General features: G+C 43.6%; 1 protein-coding gene across 5 annotated transcripts in view; it reads right to left on the minus strand.

Annotated features, from left to right (window-relative positions):
• PPHLN1 (periphilin 1) overlaps positions 1-14,224 on the minus strand; it is a 140,384-nt gene extending 126,160 nt beyond the window's left edge. For 4 of the 5 annotated variants that reach the window (XM_084617495.1, XM_084617494.1, XM_084617493.1 and 1 more), the window contains exon 1: positions 14,087-14,224. The gene's annotated coding sequence lies outside the window, so the exon portion shown is untranslated. The remainder of the gene's footprint in view (positions 1-14,086) is intronic. The other variant, XM_084617492.1, reaches the window with a different exon arrangement.
• Between the last annotated feature and the right edge of the window lie 12 nt (positions 14,225-14,236).

Here is a 14,236-nt window from a genome sequence, read left to right on the forward strand (position 1 = left end):
CAGAGTGATTGGAAAATGTCCAACACAACTTTGGGGGTGAATCATTAGGTTATTTTAAGAAAAAAACGTTTCTGTGAACACGTGTCCTAAAATTCTTCCTAAGAGAGCTACAGTCCCTTCAAGGAGGTGATGAAAAGTTAATTTCTGATTAATATCTCAAAAACACTTTAATATAAAGTAATGAAATTATGTCTGTATCTTAGCGTTAGTATGTGTTACCATATTACATTATCCAAAATTATTTAAACCATAGGTGTCCCAAACTGGCGGTTGGTCATTTTTATTTCATATTTCAAGAAACGCTTGTCGTCAACTGCCGCTGGCTAGGAATGGTAATATTATGTTCCATAATAAGTTAATAATTTTTGGTTATTATTATTACGTTTAAAATGTATGGTTCCAAAGTTGAAAAATAAGTAATAAGTAAAATTGTTTGCATCACTCTAAGCATCTAAGCAGATTAAAATTTTTAAACAGTTTTCTCGGAAATGGTTAATTATACAAAATAAATTCAGAGTACCATTTTAATATATGTTTTAGCATTAAATCATATTCCAGGGTCGTACCTGTTAAATAGTCGAAAATTTAAAATTTATTAAATAAAATTGGCCCAGTCCCTCCAGTTCACGACGCCTGTAGTTTAAATAATTTTATTTAAATGATGTTGTGTGATAGAACATTGGAAATAAACTTTAACAGGAAAGCGGATTCAAATTGCAAGCACAGTCCTTTTAGTAAAGAGAGCAAATTTTCAGAAATGTGTTTTTCCTTCATCAGGCTGGAAACGTTATACAAGATAGAGCAAATAACAGGTCCTATCTTGTATAATCTATTCAGGCTGATGAAGCAAAAACATATTTCCAAAAATTTGCTCTCTTTACTAAAAGGACTGTGCTTGCAATTTGAATCCGCTTTCCTGTTAAAGTTTATTTTCAACCTTGTAACATGAAGCCTCGTTAATTGCCAACAATTAATATTGTAGAACAACAATAGCACATACTAACGTTAAGGCACATACCAAATTTCATTGATTTATCTATATTAAAGCGTTTGAGATATTAATTAAAAACTTGGAAAATATTTCGAATATTTTTACAGCAAAGTTTCATAAGAAAAACTAACTTGCAGTTTATAAATAAAAATTTATATTATGTATATTAAAAAATACTTCTTACTTCATTAAAACTGCAAGAAACATGTTAAAATATTAAAATATACTTTAATAATAGTTTTGTGTAAAAAGAAAATGCGATTATTTTTATTCAGAAAATCCAAAATAAATTTGAAGTACCTTAAGTGGTTAAGATATCACAAGCAGGTACATTATAAAAAAAATAATGCTTTTGTTCATTGCTTTTCAAAGATCTTAACAAGAAACATATGTATGCGGTAGCAGCACACGAAGATTTAGCCATGGCGTCAACAAAAACAATCAAATCTGCCCCCCCATGATTGATAGCCTATTTACGGAAAAGGATCTCAACAACGTCTTTACTTTTGAATTTGAAAAGCCCAAATTTTGGCTTTTGGGAAAAGCAAAGAAGAAATCAGCAACGTGCAAGTTGGAAAAGGAAGTGAATGGCGACCTCAAACCAAGTAACTTCAAGACAAGTGAAGCAAGTGCCATGAAAAGTTTCAACCTATATAAAACATAACCATCTTGAAAACTCTGGTTACAAAAAAGGACCAGGAAGATAAGGCAAAACAGAAAGCTGACGCAACTAAACGATGTTCATCTGGCTCTTTGAAAACTCCTGGAGAAAAGATTTTTTGTGGAGCTTCATCTGAAAAGAAACCCAAAATTGAGCAAACAAAACTTAACTCATATTTGAAGTCCTCAAAGGTTACAGTCACCATCGATGCCAATACTTTCCGTGAAGGGCTGATGGAAATGGTTTGCTTGAGTTCATCACGGCTCACGACCTTCAAGCTAAAGAACAAAGGATTCCAAAAAATTGCAGGTGAAATGAGTCGGCAGCTTGGTGTTTTGACAGGGCACGATGCGATTCATCGTTTAGTTGTCAGCATAGCTGAGTCTGGTCGCGAAGAGCTCAAGAAAGCTTTGGAGTAAAAATTGTGTTACCTGAAAATGGATGCGGCAACCCGTGGAAACAGAAATTTCCTTGAAATCAACGCTCAGTACTAGGAAGAAAAAGAAAAGATAAAAGTGTGGTAAAAACCTTAGACATAATCAATACTGAAGGGCATCACAATTCTTTGTACATGGAAAGTCAAGTAAAAGCTATTTTAGAAAAATTTGGGATCAGTGAAATGCAAATGCTCAGCATCTGCGTTGACAATTCAGCAAACACAACGTGTGCCGTCAAAAATTTCAATGAGGACAATGAAACCATTTCTACCTCTGAGAACAGGGATGTGGAAAGAACAAGCTATTTTGCCTGATGAAGGAACTAAGGGAATGGATGAAATCAAACTCAACTGCTGCTGGATGCTGCTGCGCAATGGGTTAATGACCCTAGCCTCATACTTCCAACATGGCTTCATGAGGACAACTCAAAAGTCCAACTGATGACATGTGGTATTCACACTCTTCAGTTGGTAATCTGGGATGAACTGAACAAAGAACATGCGAAGAAATTTCTGGAAAAAATTCGACAAGTCGTCATCAAACTACGAACACCAAGTAACTCAATCACTGGATACTGTGACTCGCTGGGGTTCAACATTTGCGATGATTGATCGGCTTCTTGTTTTTCAATCTTACTGTGAACAAGTGCCTGCTGCTGGAACAAGAGAACTCAAGTTAACAAAAGCTGAATGGGACAAAGTGAAGAACCTGCGAGACCTCTTGGCAAAGCCAAACCAAACAACTGTGACTCTTCAAGCTGTTGATGTAACCCCGGGAGTTTTAATGAAGGAATAGCGAAAACTGTCAGAATTCTTGCAAGAAAACGGTGGACAAATTGCAGAAGGAATTCTATCCTCCATGCAGAAATGCGAAGAGAAGCTTTTTGACAATATTCATTTCCTTGCTGGAGTTTATGTTGACCCATGGTATCGGATTCTTCTTACCTTAAGGGAAATACCAAAGGCAAAGGAATGGCTCCTTGATATTGCTCAACAACTCAAAAAAAAAAAATCTATTGTTACATTTGACCTCAGCAAAAGAGGTTGAAGAAAACAAAACAACAAAAGGAGTCAACAATCAAATCTGCGGTTTCGGAAAGTTCACATCCTTCAGAAATAGCAGGCTGTTCTCAAACTTCCGTCTCCGCTCTGAACTTGTTCAAGCGTCCATCCCTGAGATGTCTTCAATCATCAGAGGGAAATGGAGATAATTCAAGCACCAATTCTTCAGAAGATGATGCCTTCGAAAAGGAATTGGATAAACAAGACAGACATCAGCGAGTTTCTGCGATTCATAATTGTAATGAAGCATTATTAGAGAGAAACTTTCAGGAAGATTGTGAGGTGATGGAGTCTATTAGTAGGCTAAAAGTTAAGTCTGTTTTTGAGGCCATTCACAGCTACCCACACCGCATTCAGGATGCCTGTAGAATTGTTTCAAGCATGCCAACAACTCAAGCTCGTGTAGAGCAACCGTTTTCGGCTTTAAAGTTAATTTTAAATGATTTGCGGCAGGCTATGAAAGACAACTTGATTGCTGCAATAATTTTTTACAGAATGAATTATGAATTATTCTAGTTTATATCATTGTTGATGACATTTAAATTGTTTTAAAAGTATGAATAAAAATAATGTTTTTTCAAAATTACAGTATGCATTTTTTTATTTAGTTAAAAATTAATTTGAGTAGGAGCGTGGAGCGGAGTCGGAGCGGAGCTGGAGCAGTCATTATTGGTGCCAGAGCAGAGCTGGAGCAGAGCAATTCAAAAATTTGATTGCTCCAAATCCCTGGTTTTATTTATTATTAATATAAACAGAAAGGTTGTTGGTAGGTGTTAGTAATTAGTAGAACTTAGGCAGTTCTAATTATAACATCCTTGTGCAGCGGAGACACTGCTCTGGCCAGGTAACAAGACACAAGATGGGTGAGGTAATATCTTTTATTGGATCAACTTCTGCTGATGAGACAGACAAGCTTTTGAGCTTATACAGAGCTCTTCTTCATGTCGGGGAAACATACTCGGGGCAAGTCTACACCACAAAATTAAGCTGACTTAAGTTACATCGACGCACAACCACTGCAGTTTTATCAGCTTTAAACATACACACTATGGTCCTTGTGTTGGCGATATGCATCCTCACCAAGAGTGCTTGCACCAATTTAACGGATAGTGTGGGGAATTGCGGGATGGTTCTGAAAGGCAGCAACAATCAATGTAAGCAACACACTGGGCTTGGCGACACTTGCGAGTTAGAGTGCATTAAAGCAGCCCCAGGCACCCTACTTCACTACCCGCCCATGCTGGCAAGGCACACAGAGCACTCTGACTCCACAGCTAGAGCACTCCTGGTACTCCACCTCGGCGAGAAGATTAACATTTGTTGCGCCTTGGCTGAAATGCCCACGTGTCAGTGTGAACGAGGTGTTGCATTACTGTGCTCTGATCAGCCTCTGGAAACGTCCCATAATCCCCTTAAGTCAAGTGGCCACTCCTCTCATGGTTTGGAATCGCACCAGGAACACAGATATGCCCTTTGAAAGCTCCACTTCTGACAGCCGGCATGCTTATCTGCTCCGAGACAAAGCAACCATTACTGTAGAATGCTGTGTGTGAGAGAGAGAGGGGCGAGGGAGAGGGGGTCTGCTGCTGTCTGAACTTACAAGACAGCATGCTGACATGTTCTCAGCCCCCTCAAAAACCCACTCTCTCTCCCCACACATACACACAACAAACTGCCTGTCACACTCCACCCACCCCACCCCCATTTGAAAAGCACATTGCAGCCACTTGCATGCTGGGATAGCTACCACAATGCACTGCTCTCTGTGGCCCTTGCAAGAGCTGCTAATGTGGCCACACCAGTGCGCTTGTGGCTGTCAGTGTGGACAGATTGTAGCGCTTTCCCTACAGCGCTCTACGAAGGCTGGTTTAACCCAAAGCACTCTACATCTGCAAGTGTAGCCATGCCTATTATCTGCACTGAGGGCTAGTCTATACTAGAAGTGGTACAGCGGCACCGCTGTAGCATATCTGGTGAAAACGCTCTCTGCCAACATGAGAGAGCTCTCCTGTTGACATAGCTCTGCCCACACTGGCACTTAGGTCAGTGTAACTTACGTCACTCACGGGGTGGTTTATTCACATCCCTGAACGATATAAGTTACACCAACATAACCTGTAGTGTAGGGAAGCCCTGACACTGCATCGACTTAACTATGTCAACTTAAGCGCTACGCCTCTCGTGGAGGTGGAGTTATTAAGTTGGTGTAGTGGGTAAGTGAGTTGCATCTGTGGAAGCTACATTTTAGTGGAGAGGCTTACAGAATTAGGTCAGCATAAGCTGCCTTATGTTGACCTAACTTAGTAGTATAGACCAGACTTCAGAGTGTCACACCTAAAATACAAGGTGGAACATCTTATTTAGCATAAGTAATTAACACATATTTCAAGGGACCATTCAGGGTAAAGTGGCCCATTAACACCCCTCCAATCATAAGGGGGAAAAGGAGGGAAGAATGGGAGGTGGGGGGTGTCAGTGTCTTAGAGATTATTGTAATAACACATAAATCCAGTGTGTCTATTTAGTCTATGATTTTTAGTGTCTAGTAAAGTTATGAATTTAAGCTCCCTGGCTTGTCCTTTAAAAGTGTCATGAAAGATTCCTTTGAGGATGAGGACTGATAAGTCAGATATAATCACTTAGTGATCACGGCCACACCACCACTGCATGAGATACCACCAACAACCTCTTACATAGCACATTTCATCAGTAGATCTCAAGGACAGAAACATTATTCCCATTATACAAATGGGGAAACAGAGGCAGAGAGAGGTGAAATGACTTAGGCAAAGTCACCCAGCAGGCCAGTCAAAAAGTCAGGACTAGGGCCGAGGTATTCTTAGCCCTGGTCCACACTGCGGGGGGTCGACCTAAGATATGCAACTTCAGCTACACGAATAGCGTACCTGAAGTTGGCGTATCTTAGGTCGACTTACCTGGCCACAAGGACAGCAGCGAGTCGACGGGGAGCATGTTCGGGGATCAATCACTACCCGCCGATCCGGCAGGTAGTGAAGACCTGCCCTGAGTCTCAGTCTACTGTTCACTACACCAGTCCACACAGCTGCTTTGTGATTTCCAAGCGTCACCACACTAGCCTCGCACACTGTGTTATAGTGGAATGGGGATAATGGTCATGCTTTGTAACGTTTGGAGTATGTAGCCGCTAATAAGACTAGTGAGAGAAAACTCAGATATGGTCTACATCCCAAGAACTTGACAGTTTTATTACAAAGTGGGTACAGTAACTAAGTATGTGAAAGAAGCCTGGGATATGTCTGTCTCCTCCCTCATAACATATACAACCCCACCCCATCACTGCCAGTTCACCTTCCCATCCCATATAGCCACTAGCACTTTAGAAGCCAGGGGTGTACAAAAAAAACATTAATAGAATCTGTAAACTTCAAGAAAAGTGGTTTTTTAGGGTTTTTTTTTTTTTTTTTTTTTTTTGGAGGGAGAGAGCTGTATCTCAGGAACCTTTTGCTCAAATGAATCATAGAATCATAGAATATCAGGGTTGGAAGGGACCCCAGAAGGTCATCTAGTCCAACCCCCTGGTCAAAGCAGGACCAATTCCCAGTTAAATCATCCCAGCCAGTGCTTTGTCAAGCCTGACCTTAAAAACCTCTAAGGAAGGAGATTCTACCACCTCCCTAGGTAACACATTCCAGTGTTTCACCACCCTCTTAGTGAAAAAGTTTTTCCTAATATCCAATCTAACCCTCCCCCACTGCAACTTGAGACCATTACTCCTCGTTCTGTCATCTGCTACCATTGAGAACAGTCTAGAGCCATCCTCTTTGGAACCCCCTTTCAGGTAGTTGAAAGCAGCTATCAAATCCCCCCTCATTCTTCTCTTCTGCAGGCTAAACAATCCCAGTTCCCTCAGCCTCTCCTCATAACTCATGTGTTCCAGTCCCCTAATCATTTTTGTTGCCCTTCGCTGGACTCTCTCCAATTTATCCACATCCTTCTTGAAGTGTGGGGCCCAAAACTGGACACAGTTCTCCAGATGAGGCCTCACCAATGTCGAATAGAGGGGAACGATCACGTCCCTCGATCTGCTCGCTATGCCCCTACTTATACATCCCAAAATGCCATTGGCCTTCTTGGCAACAAGGGCACACTGCTGACTCATATCCAGCTTCTCGTCCACTGTCACCCCTAGGTCCTTTTCCGCAGAACTGCTGCCTAGCCATTCGGTCCCTAGTCTGTAGCTGTGCATTGGGTTCTACCGTCCTAAGTGCAGGACTCTGCACTTATCCTTATTGAACCTCATCAGATTCCTTTTGGCCCAATCTTCCAATTGGTCTAGGTCCTTCTGTATCCTATCCCTCCCCTCCAGCGTATCTACCACTCCTCCCAGTTTAGTATCATCCGCAAATTTGCTGAGAGTGCAATCCACACCATCCTCCAGATCATTTATGAAGATATTGAATAAAACCGGCCCCAGGACCGACCCTTGGGGCACTCCACTTGATACCGGCTGCCAACTAGACATGGAGCCATTGATCACTACCCGTTGAGCCCGACAATTTAGCCAGCTTTCTACCCACCTTATAGTGCATTCATCCAGCCCATACTTCCTTAACTTGCTGACAAGAATACTATGGGAGACCGTGTCAAAAGCTTTGCTAAAGTCAAGAAACAATACATCCACTGCTTTCCCTTCATCCACAGAACCAGTAATCTCATCATAAAAGGCGATTAGATTAGTCAGGCATGACCTTCCCTTGGTGAATCCATGCTGGCTGTTCCTGATCACTTTCCTCTCATGCAAGTGCTTCAGGATTGATTCTTTGAGGACCTGCTCCATGATTTTTCCAGGGACTGAGGTGAGGCTGACTGGCCTGTAGTTCCCAGGATCTTCCTTCTTCCCTTTTTTAAAGATTGGCACTACATTAGCCTTTTTCCAGTCATCCGGGACTTCCCCGGTTCGCCACGAGTTTTCAAAGATAATGGCCAGTGGCTCTGCAATCACAGCCGCCAATTCCTTCAGCACTCTCGGATGCAACTCGTCCGGCCCCATGGACTCGAAATTTGGTTCACTAAACCTATCCCGCTCCCCCAATGAGACATATCAAATTTCCAAGACAACCTGTACCCTTATACAGAATTTAGAGCACTAGAAGAATCCTCTTTTAAACAGAAAAAACTTCCTAATCTTAACATAGTAGACCTGGTGCTCCACTACAATACTGTATGATATTAATCATCAGTAAGGCTACAATTTTGTCAGAGTTCGCGGAAGTCACTAGTAATCTCAGTGGGTATTTCCATCCTTACCCCCCAGTGCTTGGGAAACATGTGACGTGCATCAAGTATGCTTGTTCTCAACTGCCCGGCCTCAGCTGTGTGGTTTTGATGCAAATGACCCTAAATCTGGATCACTAATATTACCCTCCTCCCTTGTGAGTAAGGCTACAAATCTGTCATGGAGGACACAGATTCCATGATTTTACAAGACTTCCATGACTTCTTGAAAACTCCAATAATTCAGCCCCAGGCAGCAGGGCTGGGGCTTCGGCTTCACTAAATCCATGATTTATCATTCATTGCCCATGTCCTGTCTGTGAATATTAATAAAAATACCTGTGCCAAAACCATAGCCTTACCCATGAGGCACACCAAATTTCAAGGCAATCCAAGTAACAGTACAGATTTTAGAGCACCCAGAAGAGTCAAGCTTTAAACAGAAAGTTGGCCTTAACCTTAACTCTAAGTTCTGTTTTCTTTGTTTTATTGACACTGTTTATTTTAGTCTCCATATCAATACAGAGTACAACCATGGCACTTTAGAGCATAGACCACATTCATGGCAGTGACAGACTTCAGCTTGGCATGCACCGTGTATGTGGCAGCATCTTGGATCACATTCTCAAAAAATACCTTCAGGACCACCCCCACCCGAGTCTCTTCGTATATGAAGCCCGAGATGCACTTCACATCTCCACAATGAGCCAAGTGGTGAACAGCTGGCTTCATAATGCCCTAAATGTTATCGCTCAGTACCTTTCCATTAAACTCGGCAACTCCTTTTCCAAGCCCCTTGCCTCTTTGGCCACACCCAAATACGTCCACTAAGTTTACAGACAAAGCGTTAACTATAGCATACCTGGCAGTTCCGTATAATATTGCAAGCTGTCAGTCAAGTCAAAGATTCTCTGAGTCTTACATGAAAGTGATCCAAAAGCAAAACAGATAGAATTTCTGAGAACATTTTATGAAAGATAAACGAAAGAGCAAAACTTGGTGATACCACAATACCCAGCGTTTTCAGAATGGTCAGTGATACCATCTGACTTTGTTTTACTTTTTTACATCATGATCCATAGGACTTGCCATACGGGATCAGATCCACAGCAATCTAGTCCACTATTCTCTCTCTGACTGACAATGGTCAGCACAAGAAGAAAGAAAAATCAGTTACCAAGAAATACCACAGAAATACCAAAGTAGGAAGATGAGGGGTAATCTGCCCCATCAAAGGTTTTTATCCTCATCTCTAATAGTTTGAGATTGGCTTATACCCAGAAGCCTGAGGTTTTATACCCCTTCCAATTTATAACAACTCTTGATATTCTTGTTATCCATATAAAAGTCTAACTCCTCTTTGAATCTTGCTAAATACTAAGGGTATGTCTACACTGGCAGAGCTACATCGCTGGCAGCTACAGTTCTGCTCAGAGAGCACTGAAGGGAAACCGCTGTACCATGTTCATACTGTCAGCTGCTTGCGCAATAGTGTTCACATTTGCGGCACTTGTAGCGGTATTTGGAGCAGTGCACTCTGGGAAGCTAACCCACAGAGCATCTCTTCCGCCACTAAGAGTTGTGGAAAGGCGTAGGGGGCCGCGGCGCATCCTGGGTCCTGTCCCAATGCCCCATGATGCATTGCTTTGCACCCCAGCAACCTCTGTGCTTCAGTCCACATTTGGTGCCATCTTTCAATGGTTTGTGTACTTCGTGCTCTGCTCTGCCTCCTTGGTCTGCAGGAATAGATCCCGCCCTGTTGACCAATATGCTGCTCGCTCTCACTAACACATCACAAAAAAGTGGCAGTGGAGTTATTCCTTAAACTACATATGCAAGAGCAGTTCAACATTGATCTTGCCATGCGTAGTAGCTACGACACGAGATTGCTTGTTGCATTCACGGAGGTGACCAACCACAGTGTAATGCCACTTATGGGCTCGGGAAACAAGCACTGAGTGGTGGGATCACATCATCATGCATGTCTGGGGTGAGTAGCAGTGGCTGCAGAACTTTCGCATGAGGAAAGCCACATTCATTCGACTGTGTGATGAGCTCGGCCCAGCCCTGAGGTGCAAGGACACAAGAATGAGAGCTGCACTGTCACTGGAGAACCGCGTGGTGATTGCACTGTGGAAGCTGGCTACTTCAGACTGCTACTGATTGGTTGCTAACCAGTTCAGAGTGGGAGAGTCGACTGTTGGACTCGTGTTGACAGAAGTGTACAGGGCCATTAATCGCATTCTGCTCCAAAAGACTGACTCTGGGCAATGTGTATGACATTGTGGATGGCTTTGCACAAATGGGTTTCCCTAACTGCAGAGGGGCAATAGATGGCACACACATTCCAATTCTGGCACCAGACCACCAAGCCGCTGAGTACATTAATCGGAAGGGATATTTCTCAATGGTTATCCAGGCGCTTGTGGATCACCCTGTGTGTTTCACAGACTGTCATAAATATAAAGGGAAGGGTAAACCCCTTTGAAATCCCTCCTGGCCAGGGGAAAGCTCCTCTCACCTGTAAAGGGTTAAGAAGCTAAAGGTAACCTCACTGGCACCTGACCAAAATGACCAATGAGGAGACAAGATACCTTCAAAAGCTGGGAGGAGGGAGAGAAACAAAGGGTCTGTGTGTCTGTCTATATGCTGGTTTCTGCCAGGGATAGACCAGGAATGGAATCTTAAAACTTTTATTAAGTAATCTAGCTAGGTATGTGTTAGATTATGATTTCTTTAAATGGCTGAGAAAAGAATTGTGCTGAATAGAATAACTATTTCTGTCTGTGTATCTTTTTTGTAACTAAAGTTTTGCCTAGAGGGGTTCTCTATGTTTTTGAATCTAATTACCCTGTAAGATATCTACCATCCTGATTTTACAGGGGGGATTTCTTTATTTCTATTTACTTCTATTTTTATTAAAAGTCTTCGTGTAAGAAAACTGAATGCTTTTTCATTGTTCTCAGATCCAAGGGTTTGGGTCTGTGGTCACCTATGCAAATTGGTGAGGCTTTTTATCCAACATTTCCCAGGAAAGGGGGGGGTGCAAGTGTTGGGAGGATTGTGCATTGTTCTTAAGATCCAAGGATCTGGGTCTGTAGTCACCTAGGCAAATTGGTGAGGCTTTTTACCAAACCTTGTCCAGGAAGTGGGGTGCAAGGTTTTGGGAAGTATTTTGGGGGGAAGGACGCGTCCAAACAGCTCTTCCCCAGTAACCAGTATTAGTTTGGTGGTGGTAGCGGCCAGTCCAAGGACAACGGGTGGAATATTTTGTACCTTGGGAAAGTTTTGACCTAAGTTGGTAAAGATAAGCTTAGGAGGTTTTTCATGCAGGTCCCCACATCTGTACCCTAGAGTTCAGAGTGGGGGAGGAACCTTGACACAGACATTAGCACAGGCTGGTCCGGAAAGGTGCATGAGACACACATCTTTCGGAACATTGGCCTGTTCAGGAAACTGCAAGCAAGGACTTTCTTCATAGACCAAAAGATCATTGTAGGGGAAGTTGATATGCCCATCATTATCCAGGGAGACCCTGCCTACCCTTAAATGAGAAAGTGAGAAAACCTGGATTTGTGCTGGAAATCACTTTAGATAAGCTATTACCAGCAGGACAGTGGGGTGGGAATAGGTATTGTTTCATATTCTCTGTGTATATATAAAGCCTGCTGCAGTTTCCACGATATGCATCTGAGGAAGTGAGCTGTAGCTCACGAAAGCTTATGCTCTAATAAATTGGTTAGTCTCTAAGGTGCCACAAGTCCTCCTTTTCTTTTTGCGAATACAGACTAACACGGCTGCTACTCTGAAACCTTAAATGCTGTGGCTTATGAAGCCATACACAGGGCACCCTGACAGAAGCAAGGAGTGGTTCAACAACAGGCTGAGCAAGTGCAGAATGACTGTTGAGTGTGCTTTTAGCCATTTAAAAGCCAGCTGGCACTGCCTCTGTGATTTAACAGATTTGTTAAAAAGTCCTGATCCTACAGTGCACCCAACATGAAAACGCACTAAAAGAGTATGTGCAGGGGTATGAGTGCACAGAGAAGTTTGTGGTTTTGGAGCCTTAGCTTCATCCTTACTCATTTTTAGTTATGACTTAATTGGAAAAAGTCATCTACACAAAGCCTGCTAAGGGTGAAGGTATATAACCAATAACCATGACAAAGGGAGCTGAAAATCTCGATACCTCTTTTGTCACATATCAGTTTTACATTCTTTTAGTTTACTAGTCAGAGATTACAAGGCCAGAAGGGACCTTGGTAACCATCTAGTCCAGTGGTCCCCAAACATTGTACCTCGCCCTACCCATTACCCATGTCTGCACTTCTCATCCCTGGAGCCAGGTCCCCATTGTTACTCCAAGGCCTCAATACAGCTCAAAATTCTTTGCGAGTTCTCCCCAACCTGGCAAAGGTCCAGCCACTCACCCTTCTCTCTACAAACCTCCAGTTCTTTTGCATTTTTCAAATATTACTCAACAGCTCTTTAAGATAAAGAAATATCATTCATTTTACATATAGAAGTATGTAACACAGAAAAATCAAGGACAAAATTTGTGTCCACCTCCAAAAATTGTAGTTTAAGTCATCTGCACATAGGATGCCTGATGGCAGGCCAGAGTTAGAAGCCAGTTGTTCTGGGCCCCAGTCTGCTGCCTTAACCACAGATTAGCTATTTTCCTTCATGCAACATCCTTTCACATTCAGTAATTTCATCGTATTTAAATTATTTGCTAGACATATTAATGTGTATGTCCCACAGCACATTGCAGAGATGACTTTCTGATGGATTTTAGAAAGAACGTAAATTCAGTTTAAAACAAGACTTAGCTGCAATATTATACAAGACAAGAAATGCCATCACTTAGTTCCATAATTAGCCCTCCAAAGATAAGCAGCAAAGTTTGAACAGGAGACCTTCAGACCACCACAGACCTCTGTCACCTGGGGTGCTGTAACAATTTGTATAGAGGAGGGTGTAGAAAGCTATTAAACCAATCTGTAAATACTGTATATGACAGAAACCACTTCAAACCAGGGGGTACGGCCGCACCCCTAGTTCCAGCACCTATGTCTACCATTTGAGCTAGCAAATACTTCGCAAGCGGTTTCCCCAGCTGTTTGGTACCAACAGGAAGGCAGCGCTGGGAACACAGGTGCCTGGTCCTCTTTCCAGCCCTGGGGCAGAAGCAGGGGCTAGTGGTTAGAGCAGCGGTTAGTCTGCCAAGCACCGCGCCTGGGTACCGACGCCTCAGGAGGCAGCGTGGTTACACGAAGGGTCTAACGTATGAGGCCTGGGTTCAGTCTCAGCTCTGCCCAAAGTGACCATCATCCGCCGCAGCCACATTATCCGTGGAACAGGCGTTGGGAGGCGCGGCCGCCCCGCGCTGGGGAGCGCGGTCAAGGGCGGGCCGCACTGACACCCCGGCCGTCAGGAGAAGGGAGGGGAGCTCGTGCGCTGCCTGCTCGGCGTGCTGCGAGCAAGCGGCTGCCGCGCTCCGGCCATCACAAGGGCAACGCAGGCTCGTCGGGAGCCGGGGCAGCTCTGGGTCGGAGCGGGGGCTCAAGCGGCTGCCGTTCGCCCCGGGGCGTGGGTCCCTCACGGGGCTGTGCACGCGGGAGCAGAAAAACCGGAAACGACCCACTCAACCGCCCGTAGCACCGCCTCGCGCACTTACCCCCCACGCGCCGGCTCGTGGTGTTTCTGCCCTGAAGCGACAGCGGGCCCGGTTCGTGGTCCTAGGCCACTTCCGGCGCTTTTCGTGATGTAACCGGCAATACCCGCCTGCCGGCTAGCATTCGCTCGCCGTTATTGGTTGCAGAATGTG

This window comes from Lepidochelys olivacea, assembly GCF_965140295.1.
Source record: "Lepidochelys olivacea isolate rLepOli2 genome assembly, chromosome: 1".
Lineage (NCBI taxonomy): Eukaryota > Metazoa > Chordata > Testudines > Cheloniidae > Lepidochelys > Lepidochelys olivacea.